The sequence below is a fragment of the Tursiops truncatus genome, chromosome 13 (assembly GCF_011762595.2).
Source record: "Tursiops truncatus isolate mTurTru1 chromosome 13, mTurTru1.mat.Y, whole genome shotgun sequence".
Lineage (NCBI taxonomy): Eukaryota > Metazoa > Chordata > Mammalia > Artiodactyla > Delphinidae > Tursiops > Tursiops truncatus.
In genome coordinates, this window is record NC_047046.1 from 72,837,483 (window position 1) to 72,852,996 (window position 15,514).

At 45.7% G+C, this 15,514-nt stretch overlaps 1 long non-coding RNA gene across 9 annotated transcripts; it reads left to right on the forward strand.

The window, feature by feature from the left end:
- Positions 1–369: 369 nt before the first annotated feature.
- On the forward strand, positions 370–13,246 carry LOC109550292 (uncharacterized). Of its 9 annotated transcripts, none has more exons than XR_012325433.1 (6): positions 426–678; positions 4,368–4,480; positions 4,766–7,156; positions 7,542–7,762; positions 7,887–8,108; positions 11,070–13,246. It is a non-coding gene; the product is annotated as an uncharacterized lncRNA (long non-coding RNA). The 9 variants fall into 9 exon arrangements; XR_012325434.1 differs by having other exon boundaries at positions 11,584–13,246; XR_012325431.1 differs by lacking the exons at positions 7,887–8,108; positions 11,070–13,246 and adding an exon at positions 370–384 and having other exon boundaries at positions 470–678; positions 7,542–7,880.
- The last annotated feature ends 2,268 nt before the right edge of the window (positions 13,247–15,514 follow it).

The following is a 15,514-nucleotide window of genomic DNA, read 5'->3' on the forward strand; positions in this document are numbered from 1 at the left end:
GAGGCTCAAGGTCTAGTGGAAGTCAAGTTTTCCACCATCTTGGACCCATTTGGTTCTAATCCGTTTACGTCATGTCCTCAGGCTATGTCATTGTTTCAAAGCTTGTGCCCTGCCCCCTTCCCTCCTGTGTCCGCAGGAGGCAGGAAAAGCATAGAGGGATGGGTGCGTGATGCTGAGTTGTTCAATGGGCCGGAGGAGCTGGGGGCGGAGGAGGAGGGCTCCGAAAGGGTAGAAGGTTCCACCTCAACAAACTGAGCTGGACTGGTTTCTCAGGAAAGACACACGGAACCAGTCCCGCATAAGGCATAAACCCGCATGCCAACTCAGTTCTTTTCTACCAAGAGAAATAGAGCTCTCCTTGGTCCAGGCATGCTCGTGTGGGCGGTACGTGCAAGGGAGAGGCAGGTGATCTTGTGCCCTGGAGCTGAGCGAGCCTGGCTCCAAATCGCGGCTCTTTCTTTTTCCATAGCTGCAGTTTGACCTGGGGCAAGCCCTCTAGCATGGGTTCCTCGGCTGGAAGATAGGCTGCACTGTGAGGCCGAAATGCAACAAGAAGTGTAGCAAGACGCCTAGCACAGGATGCAGACCCACATATGGGAGCTATTATTAGCTTCTCCCTGCAGGCGGAAGCGGAATTGCACGCGGAGTGCAGGCTCGCTGGGAACCAGAGCGGGGGAGGTAAGCGCGTGATTCAGCTGCCCGGTGCATCCTTTCTGCGCGGGCTACACCTGCCACGTTCGCTGGCACCTACCGCCGGGGGAGGTTTTGGGTCCGGCGCTGTCAAAGCTGGAATCCGGCTGGAGTTTATTCCCCCCAGGATTGACACATTCTTTCTTTAGATATGCTAATACAGTCAATTAGATTACAGGCTAGTCTGGCCTTGGCAGGCTTTGTCTCTTAAGCGACTTTACCTATCTCAGGCCTTTCATATTAGATTTTTTAAATAGTGCATCTAAAAGGAGGACTTTTAACCCTAGTTCCGAGTTCTTTCAGGGGTACTCCAGTCTGGTGACCTCCAACCCTGACCGGGGCCCATCCATTCTTCCATCCTGGTATCTACTGGGACCTTGGGCACTTTTTTTTTTTTTAATAAACATTAGAAAGTACATCTCACTTTCCTAATCTATGAACTAGGTTGTTCGGTGAGTTAAGAATCAATGAAGTCATCCTTGAAGGATTAAATGAGAAAATCTTGAGTACCATAGTGTATGGTGGATAGTAACATTTAATAAATGTGTTGAATGAGTGAATGAATAAATATTACCTGTGATTACTGGGGCCGCCTGCCATGTGCCAGGCACTTTGCTACTCTTTGGGGATATAATGCTGAACCAGATAGCGGTCCTGCCCCCTTGGAGCCTACAGTCCTTGAGGGATAGAGACAAACAAGAAACCCCCATGCCGGGGAATAAACGCAACCACTGGAGAAATACAGGGTGTTCCTGGAGTGCCTAGCTAGAGGACCAACATCAGTGACAAGGTCTCCGAGGCTCCCCAGAGGATGTGGGCTCCTGATGCTAAAAGCTCAGCCTCTCTGCACCAGTGCAGAATCAAATCTCGGAGACAGTTTTGAGTGAAGTAGAAAAGGATAGCTTCATTACTTTTCCAAGCAAAGGGACACAGAACGGGCTCCTGCCTTGAAAGGGAAAACTATGTGTCCCAACCCCAGAGGATTTGATGAGGGGTTTATAACAGTGGTTCAAGGGCGGGATCTCTGACAAGATTAGGGTGTGAGCAGGGCCTGCCCTCCTTTAATGTCGTCTCAGGTGGTCGCTCTCCTAATCTCCATGAGCTTCTCTGCTCCCTTTAATCTCGCCTCAGATGGTTTCTTCGCTGCTCCTCCCTTGATTAGCAATTGTTAGAATCTGCCCTTTGGAACTCAGGGAAGGTCATGGAGGCCGGCGTCTTCCCTACAAGAAACGGGGGAGCAAAAAAAAGGCCTCCGTGCCTGGGAGCCCCACAGGGCCCCGCTCGATTTCACTCCAAGATATGACATGAGTGGTAAGAGTTAGCCAGCCAGAGGTGGAGAACCTCAGTGCCCTGGTGCAAAAGTCTTCAATGCAAGAAAGACTTTCTTCCTACAGTGAGGCCCTGAGGGACTATGGGAGTGTACCTTGCGATGGGGGGGGGGGGGATTTGGGTCTGAGAAGAGGCATGAGAGGTAAGCAAGGGTTAGAGTTTGGAGAGCTGTGTAAACCACGTAAGGGAATTGGATTTTATCCTAAGTACCATGGGTGTTTAGGAGACAAGGTCCACAAGCTTGATAAAAGTGACTCAGGGCTTTCAAGCTTGGACTCCATGTGGAGTAGTAGTCAATATGAGACAGGAGGAAGGGGGCAGGGCACAACCCTTAAAGAAGGACACAGCCATTGAGAAAAACTGGATATGTCAAAAAGTGGTTAGAACTGATTAGGCCCGAGATGGTGGAAGATTAGACTTCCAGTAACCTTGAGCCTCATTATACCCTCATTTTAATACCTTAGCGTATGCTACGTGACATGCCCACAGGCATCATGACATTTCTGAGGCTGGCCAAAGACTGGGAGGTGGCCTAGTTCCTGGAAATCCCCACCCCTTCTCCAGAATAGTTGGAATAATCCTCCCATTCCTTAGCCTATGAAATTACCCAGCCCCTAAAAACTAACGACCCCATATTTCAGGCCACGCTCGCCTTTTGAGACGGACCTCATTCTGTCTATGGAATGTGTAGCTCTCTCAATAAACCTGCTTTCACCTTGCTATGGCTCACTCTTGAATTCTTTCCTGTGCTAGGCCATGGACCCTCACCTGGCAGCACATCCCAGGGACCCATGTTCCGAGGCTTGGGACGTGAGGTGGTCTGCTCCCCCTCTCCACTTTTCCTTTGATTATTTTTTTTTTCTTTTTATTTTTTGCGGTACGCGGGCCTCTCACTGTTGTGGCCTCTCCCGTTGCGGAGCACAGGCTCCGGACGCGCAGGCTCAGCGGCCATGGCTCACGGGCACAGCCGCTCCGTGGCATGTGGGATCTTCCCGGACCGGGGCACGAACCCGTGTCCCCTGCATCGGCAGGCGGACTCTCAACCACTGCGCCACCAGGGAAGCCCTCCTTTGATTATTAAAATTTAGCTCACTTAGTTCTCGGGGCAGAACCGTCTTGCCTTGCCGGCTTGTATTCTTCACAAGCTTCCTATATTAATAAATCTATTTCTTACCTATCACTTTGCCCCTTGCTGAATTCATTCTGTGCCAAGACATAAAGAACCTGAGTTTCATTAAATCCTGAGACAAGTTGTGTAGTTTCAGTTGGAAGACTGTGGGTTCAAGTCCCATCTGAGGTGCGGTTTTAAATAGAACGTGGCGCCCGACTGCCTGCGATTGAATGCTGACTCCATCGTTAGAGGCTGTGAGCTCGAGAAAATTACCCAGCCTCATTTGTAAACTGAGATAATCACAGGGCTCAACTCTTAGGTGTGTGTGAGAATGTGGGTTAAATGAGATAATAGATACAGAGCAAGATACTTAGAACAATACCTGGCGGGGAGTCAGGGCAGCGTCAGTGTTGGGTATTGTCCTTGCTACTACAACTCACACACCTAGAACCACAGGTCTGGGGAGTGTAGGGGGAGGGAGAAGCTTACAAACTGCCAGGTGAAGGAAACGCCAGGAACTTGGAGCTCCTCCTCTTAGTTTAGTCATGGTTCTTACACACTTGATTACTTGGTTTCAATAGCTGATTAGAAAAGGAGGAGGTGCTGGAAGTAGGTTCCCTAGGAAAGGCAAAAGTAACTCCTAGAGGCTCAAGAAAGATCGAAGTACCAGGAGAAACAGATGCAAGAACCTATGCACCCAAAGCATACGAAAATCTTCACGGTATTCTAGTACAATTACTGACAGCATAAAGACTCTGTTCAGAAAATGGCTCGCCCATGAAGGTGGGAGTATGTCTTATGAACTTTAGAAGTAATGTTAAGTTGGACAGAACATAGATTCACAAGAGATCCAGTGCTAAACCACCCAGTGTATGTATGGTATCTCTTGCTATAAACCTCAGCTCCAAGATGCCTGGCCATTTAGGTCTTGCACCTGTTTCCATTTTTGTCTTTAATGGGATTGTTTCTTGGATCTTTGAAATTTTCCTGGCAGGCTTTCAGTAGCAAACTGTGCCAGCTAACCTCACTTTCTTCCTGTATCGCACCACTGTATTCTTGGTATCCCATCATTTACTTCAAGACATCCTGAGATATACATTGCTCATAATTATGCTGTAGGGTGAAGGTATAGCGAAGCTTAAAGGCATTAGCAAGACAAAAGACATGCGTGGCTATTTCTTTGTATAAAGGTAGATGTTTTCCATTTTTATTTTATTTATTTATTTTTTTCTTCCAGGTGGGTGAGATATGGAATAAGCAGAAGAAAAAGAAAACTTGGTTTGCATCTGGGTGGAAGCTATTAAAGATCAAACCACGGCAAGAAATACTTTCTGCTGCTGCGTGGAAAAGGTGTGCTTTCTGAGCTTCTACCACCTTTCTGGCTTCCTGCTTCTGGAAAAGACCCATAAGAGGAACGCCACGGGTCACAAGAGTTACTTAGCTGAGTAAATACACATGAGTGATTGGGGGTGGGAGGATTACAAAGTCTTCTCTAAGTAACCAAGTCAAAACTAACAATACCCAGTTGTCAGAACATCAAATGAAGCTGCCCAGACTATCACCCTAGACACGGCCAAGTATTTTAAAGACTGGCCGTTGAGGACAATATTTGATGGATGTCGTTTTGTTTTCTAGCTTATGTGAACAAGAGCGCCATGGAGGAACAGAGTGAATGCAGTTGGGGAAGGAAATCCGGTGATTGTAGATGGAGAACACTTGGCAAGACAAGGAATGGTTAGGGGTTGTTTAAAAAAAAGGATTTTGTTTTTACTGCCAAATTTATGGCTCAATTCTGATTCGTATCAGTGGGATTTGTAAGCTGTCCTTTGACTGGGGTTTGGCAGTTTGGTACATATTGGTGGTCTTAATCCAGTATCTGGACCAGAAAGCAAATGTTTTCATCTTTGGAATCCCCGTTACAATTGAAAATTTTCCAAGGAGACAGTGGAAGCCAGATGGGAATGCGGCATGCATCGCCCTGTTAGCACAAAGTCCTCAGATGGTGCTGTGTTGCTTTGTGCTTTCTTCTTTCCTTCCTGAACACTCACAGAGTGCCTACTGTGTGCCCAGCCTGATGAGACTCCAGAACACTAGATGCTGGGGATTTAGAGCAGTGAATCCAACAGACCACATCTTTGCTTCATGGAGTTTGCATTCAAATGGTAGGGAAAGGAATGAAAGATGCCAGATTTAGCAAATAAAAATACAAGGCACCCAGTTAAATTTGAATTTCAGATGAATAATGAATTTTTTAGTGTTAAGTAGGTTCCAAAGATGGGATGTATTATATCTGGCAACCTTAAATATAATGCCAGGTAGTGGTAAGTGCTATGGGACAAATAAAACACAGTAAAGGGCTAACTAGAGATAGAGGGGGCGATTTTAGTTAGGGCAGCAAGGGAAGCTCCCCTCTGACAAGGTGATGATGGAGCAGAGACATGAATGAAGAGAAGGAGGGAGCCAGGCTGGTAAATATCTGTGGAAAGCCATCCAAGACAGCAGGAACAGCACCGCAGAGACCCCGAGGTCCAGTACTAGGGTCATGAATTGGGCTCTGCACCAGTAAGCATTCAATAACTTAAATCAACTAACTCCAGGTCAGTCCACGGTTCTATTAGCCACTCATATCATATCCTAATTCTGCAATGTGTATTATTAAAGTCTAAGTGATGGGGGGGGTGGTAGAAAAGGACAAAGAATGGTAAGGAAGAAGGGTAGTACGTGGAACTGTTGACCTTGGCACTGAGGATGGGATTCAGCCTCAAAGCTCCCCACCAGGGTACTGGGAGAGCTCCTGTGGAACCTTATACTACTACCTTGCTCTATGCTAGAGAGTACTACTGGGGTCTCTAAAGGCCGGCGAGTCTGTCAGATGGAAGGGCTGCTTTAAATCTCACCTGCAGGGCCTTCCCTGGTGGTCCAGTGGTTAAAACTCCGCGCTCCCAATGCAGGGGGCCTGGGTTCGATCCCTGCTTAGGGAACTAGATTCCGCATGCTGAAACTAAGACCTGGTGCAGCCAAGTAAATAAATCTCAAAAATAAAATAAAATGTAAAATAAAAGAAATCGCATCCTACAAGCAGAACAGTTTGGTATGAGTGTGAGCACTCCTATTATTTCTACACTTGCACGTATACTTCATGACTTCTTCACTATCAGAAAGTGCCCAGGGGCTCCCCTGGTGGCACAGTGGTTGAGAGTCCACCTGCCGATGCAGGGGACGCGGGTTCGTGCCCCGGTCCGGGAAGATCCCACATGCCACAGAGTGGCTGGGCCCGTGAGCCATGGCCGCTGAGCCTGCGCGTCCGGAGTCTGTGCTCCGCAACGGGAGAGGCCACAACAGTGAGAGGCCCGCATACCGCAAAAAAAAAAAAAAAAAAGTGCCCAGGATAACAGATCAAGAATAGTTTTCCAGGGCTTCCCTGGTGGCGCAGTGGTTAAGAATCCGCCTGCCAATGTAGGGGACACGGGTTCGAGCTCTGGTCCGGGAAGATCCCACACGCCGCGGAGCAACTAAACCCGTGCGCCACAACTACTGAAGCCTGCACGCCTAGGGCCCGTGCTTTGCAAAAAGAGAAGCCACCGCAATGAGAAGCTCGCGCACCGCAAGGAAGAGTAGCCCCTGCTTGCTGCATCTAGAGAAGGCCTGCGTGCAGCAATGAAGACCCAATGCAGCCAAAAATAAATAAATTAAAAAAAAAAAAAAAGAATAGTTTTCCAAATTCTACCTAAAGAGCCAAAGCTCTAAGGCAAAGGTAAGCCTTCCTTGGCTTTATATTTGTTCGTGGGCTTTTGCTATTAAATTCTAAGTGCTTATTGGTATATTAGCTAGGATAGTAATCACAAAGGAAAATTGTCTATTCTGTGACAAGCTTCCTAGCAGAAACAATATAAATATTTTAACACGAAATAAATAAAGAGAAGGAAAATTGAAAACAGTTCTTTCCTCAGATCTGCCATATGTGCGCCTAAGATCCTACCCACCTGATTGTGGAGGAGTCCTGCGATGGTCTTGGTTTTACAGAGGGTAAGATTTTCCCCTCTTTTTTGGCAAGCTACTTTGGATTTGCTAAGGATAAAGGGATCAGACCTTTTTTCAAATTGAGATTGTCCTTATTTACCCAAATGCTTTATTACTTAGTAGGTTCCAGAGAGGAAGGTTTAGGGATACTTCTGTGCATGTTTTCTCTTTCTTCTCCAGTCACCTGGTACCACAACCTCAGACAGGATGGATGAGATGGAGGAGGCTAGAGTCAAATTAGGGAGGCCCTGAAGAGGCAAAATCAGCAAGAACCAGAACTGGCCACTCCCCACCCCAGCCTGGACTTTGAGAACCTACACTATACCTTAGTGTCTATGTTAACATCACTTTCTGTTCCGTTATTTTAATTAGCATTTCTTTATTCTTCCAGAGCTCTCCTGTCCCAGAAAGTGGTTTGGTTGTTTCTTAGAAGAACTTCTCTAAAGACCCATCAATTCTTGATGAAAAGGACACAGTAATCCGTGCGCTAAGATTCTTCAAATCCCTCGCCTCTAAGTCCTCACCTTGCTGTTTTTATCAATCCTGGACTCATGCCTCCTAGCCAAGCTCCCACATTGATAGGCCCACCTTAAACCAAGCTTCCAATTCTCAGTAAATTCTTTTATTTTATTTTTCCCGTCCTCGCCCCTCCTCCCACCCCACCCCCTGATTCTGACCTTTCCCCTCCCTATGAGACATTGTGCAAGCTTTTTTTTTTTTTTTTTGCGGTACGCAGGCCTCTCACTGCTGTGGCCTCTCCCGGTGCAGAGCACAGGCTCCGGATGCGCAGGCCCAGCGGCCATGGCTCACGGGCCCAGCCGCTCTGCGGCATGTGGGATCTTCCCGGACCGGGGCACGAACCCGTGTCCCCTGCATTGGCAGGCGGACTCCCAACCACTGCGCCACCAGGGAAGCCCTGTGCAAGCATTTTGAGGAGTGTTCTCCCCGACTTCCTGTGGTGAGCCTTCAACTCAGCTTTGTCTCGTCAGTAGGTGGTGATGATCACGTGAGGGGGGCGCTTTTTCTTCCAGCGGAAGGAATAACATGGTGTATATGCATTTAATGTGATAAGCTGCTTGCTTAAGGGCTGTTTGGTGAGCAGAAATCGCTCGAAAAGAGGTTAGCGATAAGTGAAGAAGTCTCTGTAAGAGAGCAGGAGAGGGACTTCCCTTGAGGGAAGTGGTTAAGACTCTGCACTTCCATTGCAGGGGGCACGGATTCGATCCCTCGTTGGGGAACTAAGATCCCGCATGCTGCACAGTGCGGCCCAAACAAACAAAAACAGAGAGAGCAGGTGAGAGGGAGCTCCTTAAACCAAGGCATCCACAGAGCTGGGGACAGAGGACAGGTGCACGGAGAAGGCTGCAGAAAGCACAGGCAGTCCTCGCCTCCTGGCTGTGGAGGCAGGAGTGCAACATGGCAGAGGGATGGAGAAAGGAGCGTGGGGCCGTTGAGTCACATACCACCATGGAGGATGGGAGAAGAGGAGGTGTCTTTTGGACCTCCCGAGTTAGACATGACTGTGAGTCATTTCTCGAGCTTACTTGACAATTCATTGTGATCTGGAGTTAGAGGCGATGTTAGGGCTAGAAACAGAGATTTGGGAATCCAGAATAAAGAGATACTTGAAGCCCTGAGAATGAATGTGTTTCCCCAAGGAATGCAGAGTTCGAAAAGAAGAGGGTCAAAGATAGAACCTTGAAATATGAAAAAGAATGTGTATATATATGTATATATATATATATATATGCTGAATCACTTTGCTGTACAGCAGTAATTCACTCACCATTGTAATTCAACTATACTTCAATAAAAAATAAATTTTTTAAAAAAGATAGAAGGGCTTCCCTGGTGGCACAGTGGTTATGAATCCACCTGCCCATGCAGGGGACACGGGTTTGAGCCCTGGTCCGGGAAGAGCCCACATGCCACAGAGCAACTAAGCCCGTGCACCACAACTACTGAGCCTGCGCTCTAGAGCCTGCGAGCCACAACTACTGAGCCCACGTGCCACAACTACTGAAGCTCGCGTGCCTAGAGCCCGTGCTCTGCAACAAGAGAAGCCACCGCAATGAGAAGCCCGCGCACCACAATGAAGAGTAGCCCCCGCTCGACGCAACCAGAGAAAGCCCGCACGCAGCAACGAAGACCCAACACAGTCAAAAATAAATAAATTTATTAAAAAGAAAAAGAACTTTGAGAACATCCATATTAAACAGAGGACAGAAAACTCAGCTAGGAAGAAAGGCTGAGAAAGCATGATCTTTAGAGAAAGAGGAATGGCATCAAGCTAAGGGAAAGAAAGAATTTCAAGAAGGGTCTGATGTGAGGAGTTCCATGCAGAATTCCCAAAGTAGGGACAATCTTTCAGACTAGTTTCATTAGGGAGGCAGCCAGAAAGAGGGGTAGAGGGTCTATTTTACGCCCCAAGAGAAAGGGTCTTTATTCCTCTCGACTTAATTTGTGCTTAGAGGGTAAGGGTAGGATGGACTAGTTAAAAGAATCTAGGAAGATGGGTGGCAGCCCCTGGAGGGGCTTAGTTACTGCTCCCTTTGCAAAGCAACTGCGGGGTGCCTGTGGTGCGCAGTGTCTGGTGCTAAGGTACAGTAAGTCCCCTACATAGGAACGAGTTCCATCTGAGAGCGCGTTCCTAAGTCCAACAAAGTTAGTCCAACAAAGGTACCCAACTAACACAACCAGCTATATAGTACCGTGCTGTAACAGGTTTATAATACTTTTCACACAAATAATACATAACAAACACAAAAGATAAAACATTTTTAATTTTACAGTACAGTACCTTGAAAAGTACAGTAGTACAGTACAACAGCTGGCATACAGGGGCTGGCATTGCAAGAAGAGTTACTGACTGGAGGAGGGAGAGGAGGTGGGAGATGGTAGAGCCGAAGGATCGTCAGCAACGGGAGACAGAGGGCAAGCTGCAGTTTCACTCACGCCTGACGCTGATGGCACAGGGTCCGGTTCCTTGCTGGATTCAATTCTGTCTACCCTTTTGAAAAAATGATCCAGTGATGTCTGGGTAGTAGCTCTTTTTTTCTTGTCACAGATGACACGGTAGCACTGGATTGCATTCTGAACGGCTGCTGCAACCTTCGTGTACCGTTCTACATCTGGGTCTGTGCCTCAAAAACTAACAGTGCCTCCTCAAATAAAGAAAATTCCCTTGCGTCGTGAATCTCTTCGGTTCTTCAGTTACTTCTTCCCCTTGTCTTTCTTGGTCCTTTCTCTGGGCCTCCAATTCTGTCAGGTCTTCATCAGTAAGCTCCTCATGTTGCAGAGCAAGGAGTTCAATGAAGTCGTCCTCCTGCAGATCTAGCTTGAAATAAAGATACTGTACTACTGTGCTCTCTACAGTACTGTGAAGTACACACAAGCACAACCACCTGCAGAGGATGCATGCACGTGACAGTGTACCTCAGACACGTGAACTAACTTGCGTAATTGGACATGCGAACACACATTTGCAACTTGAAGGTTCGTAGGTAGGGGACTTACTCTAGTTTAACTGGTTGTGGTTTATGCTCTGAATTTTCCACATGCTACAGTCAAGTTGACTTAATACTCTGTGTGATGGACTGGGAGGGACAAAATGAGGGAAAGGTCAGAGGAGAGGCGCTGATGGAAAGGGAGGATCCAGGAATCCTCTGGAAGTGATACAGTTGATTGCCTTTATATTTGGTGAGAGGCTGAGGTGGAACCTCAAGATGGGTGTGATGATGATTATTTATCTGATCATGGTTATTTATTTCCCCAAATCTGGACTGTCAATGCAGTGAAATTAAGGAATACAAGTGTTCACTCTATCTAGCAAAAATTGAGCTTGTCCACTCAAGGAAAATTTTCAAGTCCAGTGGCTTTTACTCTCTTTTTTTTTTCTTTTTTGGACCACACCGCGCAGCATGTGGGATCTTAGTTCCTGACCAGGGATCGAATACGCGCCCCCTGCAGTGGAAGCGTGGAGTCTTAACCGCTGGACCACCAGGGAAGTCCCCAGTGGCTTTTACTCTTGATGAATCACACCTATATATTCACTTATAAATTAAACACAGAGAGTACTATCCTGATATGTCTTGTACGTTACAAATTATATGCAAAAACAGAAGTCAAAGAAGGTTGAAATTATGATGGACTAAACAATGTCATTAAAATTTAATTTTCTTTATGAGCAGTATAAAGTATTTTGCTCTCATTAAAACTTTTAGTATTCAACCTGCATCTTTTTGGGAAATCTTGGTAGAACACATTGTGATAAAGTGATTTGAAGATCTTGTTCTAAATTCAGTTTCTTTTTACGTTGGTTGTTTTAAACGCTGTCTTAGTGGGAAAAGTTATGTACCATTGGAACAGGTGCATCATTTTCACCGAGTGCTTAATGATAATGCTCACTTTTTCTTTTTTTTTTTTTCTTTGAGGTACGCGGGCCTCTCTCTCACTGTTGTGGCCTCTCCCGTTGCGGAGCACAGGCTCTGGACACGCAGGCTCATCGGCCATGGCTCACGGGCCTAGCCCCTCCGCGGCATGTGGCATCTTCCCGGACCGGGGCACGAACCCGTGTCCCCTGCATCGGCAGGCAGACTCTCAACCACTGCGCCACCAGGGAAGCCCGATAATGCTCACTTTTTAATTCCACCTACCATCTGTGCAAAAGGTTGAGTGGAAATTTGGGTGATGAGTCGCTGTTTCCCAATGTCAGTCAGTTGTTCCTGTAAATGGGAATATGTTGCAATTGCATTTTTATATTTTAAACAAATAGGTTCAAATATACCAAAGCTCTTCATCTGGGAGTTGTATTTTTTTTAAACAGTTTAGAAAATTCACTTTATGATATAAACTACATACTTGATAGTTGTTAAAGGTAACATTCATACATAATTTTTAGCACCAAATCACAAGTGATTGCTAAACATCTGTTTCTAAAATCTAAAATGCTCTCTCCATAGCGTGAGTTTCTTTCTAAAAGTAATCACTTTCTTCCTCATGGTTAGAACATTATCTTTAAAAGAACAGATTAAGCTTTTTTTTTTCTTTCCTTTTTTGGCCTTGCCAAGAGACTTGTGGTATCTTAGTTCCCCGACCAGGGACTGAACCCTGGCCACCACAGTGAAAGCGCCAAGTCCTAACCACTGGACCGCCAGGGAATTCGCACGCATTTTTTTGTTCTAACAAAATATCTGCCAGGCAGTGTGTAATGGACAGCATTTACTAATGAAAAGGACAGCAGATTTGAAACTACTGTCTTTAAGAGGACAACGAATAGCTTATCTTTATAAAGTTCTTTGCTGTAACATATCCAGCAAACCACTGTGTGGTACGAAGATTTCAGTAGTGATGCCTCATCTTTCAAAGTCCAAGATTGAGTCTTTCTGGCAGGAAAGTCCTTCTTATACCCCCCCACCCCCCCTTTAAAAATAAAATTAACCTCACTGATGATATCCTGTAGCAATCTCTGAAATTTTGGCTTCAATATCTTGGCTGCAGTAGCTTATCTGTGAATGATTCAGTGATCGATTTTATGTGCTAGAAGTTTTGTAATTTAATCCCAGAATTAAAAATTCCTGGAGAGTGGCTGCTTCTTTGGTTGTTATTGTTATAATAACATAAACTCAATATATGAGTTTTTAAAAAATCATATATTGTTTCCATTAAAGAAATCATTTATTGTTGAGAATATACCTTCTCTGCTAAACTTTTTATTTAGTTGTTCATAAAAAATCAGTTTGTACAGCTCTGTCATCACTGGAACGGGATCGTGCATATATACCCTAGGCAGTGGCATGTTAGAAATAGCTGCTCTTCTCTTTCAACAGTACAGCAATCTTCCCACACTGTGTAATTTATTCTAATATGTGTTTGCTCAAATCTACAGCAATATTTTTTAAGCATCTTCCAACTGTTTGCTGACAAATGAATGTATTTTATTTTGCAGTCATATTTTCTGGTTATTATTTTCCTAATTTAACATTTGTTGGTTTATATTTGTGTTTTCTACCTCTCCAGAAATAACCAATGTTTCCCTAGTGATATGTGGCTTTGGGTCTTTTGGTGTTAAATAAACTTATCATTGTTTAGCAAAAATTGTATTTAATCATCTCTTATCTCCAAATGTCATTGAGAAAAAAAATCCCTACGGGCGTTTAATCAATCTGGATGTTCTGAACACCTAATTTTTCAATGTCTTTCTATATGTGATGATGGCACTGGAGAGACCTCAGTGAGCCAAAGTATCATTGTCCCTGATCTCACAGGTTTCTTGTCACATGGGGAGAGAGCCGAAAACTCAAGTGTCAGGAATTCCCTGATGGTCCAGTGGTTAGGACTCGGCGATTTCACCATGGTGGCCGGGGTTCAATCCCTGGTCCGGGAACTAAGATCCTGCAAGCCGCACAGCAAGTGTCACGTGAAAAGAATAACTTAGGGACATGTCAGGGCCACTCAGCTTGTACATGTAGAGAGAGGTCAAGGAAGGCTTCTCCAAGTGAGTGACGTAAATTTAGACCTAAAGATACATGGGAGTTAGTTAGACGAATGGGATTGGGAAGGGTGGGGAGAGCCTCCTGGAAAGAGGGAACAGCGCTGTGAAGGCCTGGCAGCGAGAGCCATCAGGTCTCATTCAAAGAACGAAAAGTTCTACAAGGCTGGATCTTAGAGTGTGAGGAGGGAGGGCAAGGGATGTGGACAGGCAAACGGCTTGACTCATGGAGAGTCTTCTGAGCCCGGACCTTATTCTAAGGACAATGGAGAGATATGGAAAGGTTTGCGAAGAGGGGTGACAAGCTGGCATCTTTAGAAATGTTCCTAGAGTTCTCGGTGTGGAGAATGTATTGGAAGTTGGGCAGGTTGGAGGCAAGCAGATCAGTTAGGGACCAGTTTTGAGCTGAGGGGATGAGCAGGAGGTTGAGTCCAGGTGATGGATATGGAGAGAAAGGACTGGAATCAACAGATCCTCGGGAGGTAGAATCCTCAGCACATGGCGATGGAATAGATGAGGTAGTAAGTGTCATCAGGTGGCAGAATCAAGGGGGAGGTGGATCTGGTTTGGTTGGTGTCTGGGGCTGAGTTTCTTAGAAATAGGCTCTGGATAATCTCTGGAGAGCCACCTGTGAGGGAGTGAGGAAGGCCAGATTAGGTAGAAGGAGTTGACCCACAGTGCTGTGGAGACTGAGGCCTAAGCCAGTTTCCAGGGAGTTCTGGAGCTAGGATGGCTCTTTAGAACTGGCCCAAATTAAGGCAAGCCTTGGTCTTGCTACATCAGCCAGACATTGGCTGCTCCCGGGGGAGGAGTGTAAACTTGGGTGAGACAGTTCACAGAACCTGGCACAAAATAGCCAAGGCAATTTGCCGGGGACTCAGTTGTGAGTGGTCAGCTAGCAATAGTCTCAGCAGCTAGGGGATGGGCGTGTATACCCCAAAGATGGTTCTAGACAAAACGCTTACGGTATCCACTACAGTGGCAAAAGATCTTATGTTTAGCTTGGGACATGCTTATTTTTAGGTACTTGTGGGTTTATTATCCATTCTTTAGTTCACAAATAACTAGTTAATTTCAAGTATGGGATGTACAAGGTATTGGGCTAACTGCCACAGATGGTGGGGGGCGGGAGATGCAAAGATGAAGATGCACATACAGAGTGCCCAGGTAGCCTCTGTGCTGCAGGGAACCAATGAGATCCGTTCTTGGGTGGAAGTAAGTCCCCTTTCCTATGTGTTAGCTTCTCCTCCTTAAAGGATTAAGTCTGATTGTCTTTCCTTTTCTCATATACCTTCTTAGCTCTCCTCTTTCTCTTCTCCTCCTCTTAGTAGGAAAAAGCCCAAACAACCAGTTTCTTTCAAAGAAGCCCAGACATAATGTAAAAGTTACAAAGGAACTTTTGTAGGAAATCTTACAAAGTTCTCAACAGGTATTGTCTGTTGGCCCATAGTTGCTGAAGATGACTCTTTGCTGGTATCCCAATCCCAAAATTTCTTGCTCTTCTTTGATTCTCTAGAGTTCATACAACAACCGTTTCCTCGGTCCCTATCCTTTTCTTTCCTTAGGCAAGGCTGGCTTTTCAGCATTTAGGCCTAAAGAGACAGTAGGAGATGAAGATTAGCGAATTCATCCAGGGCCCAGGAATTCGGAGGTCATTCGGATACCTAGGGGGACTCTTAAATAATGCCCAACTTTGGACCGTTAAATTAATTAAATGAGGAGGCCATTAAACTGAGGTGGCTCTAATGCCACTTACTTAAATAAACCAAAATCTTAGCCCGGAAATACCTCCAGGTTACAAAATCAAAACCGATAAGGACGGCCAATCACAAACAGCCAACTAGGTTTTAAGCTGTAGCCAATCAAATAATTTC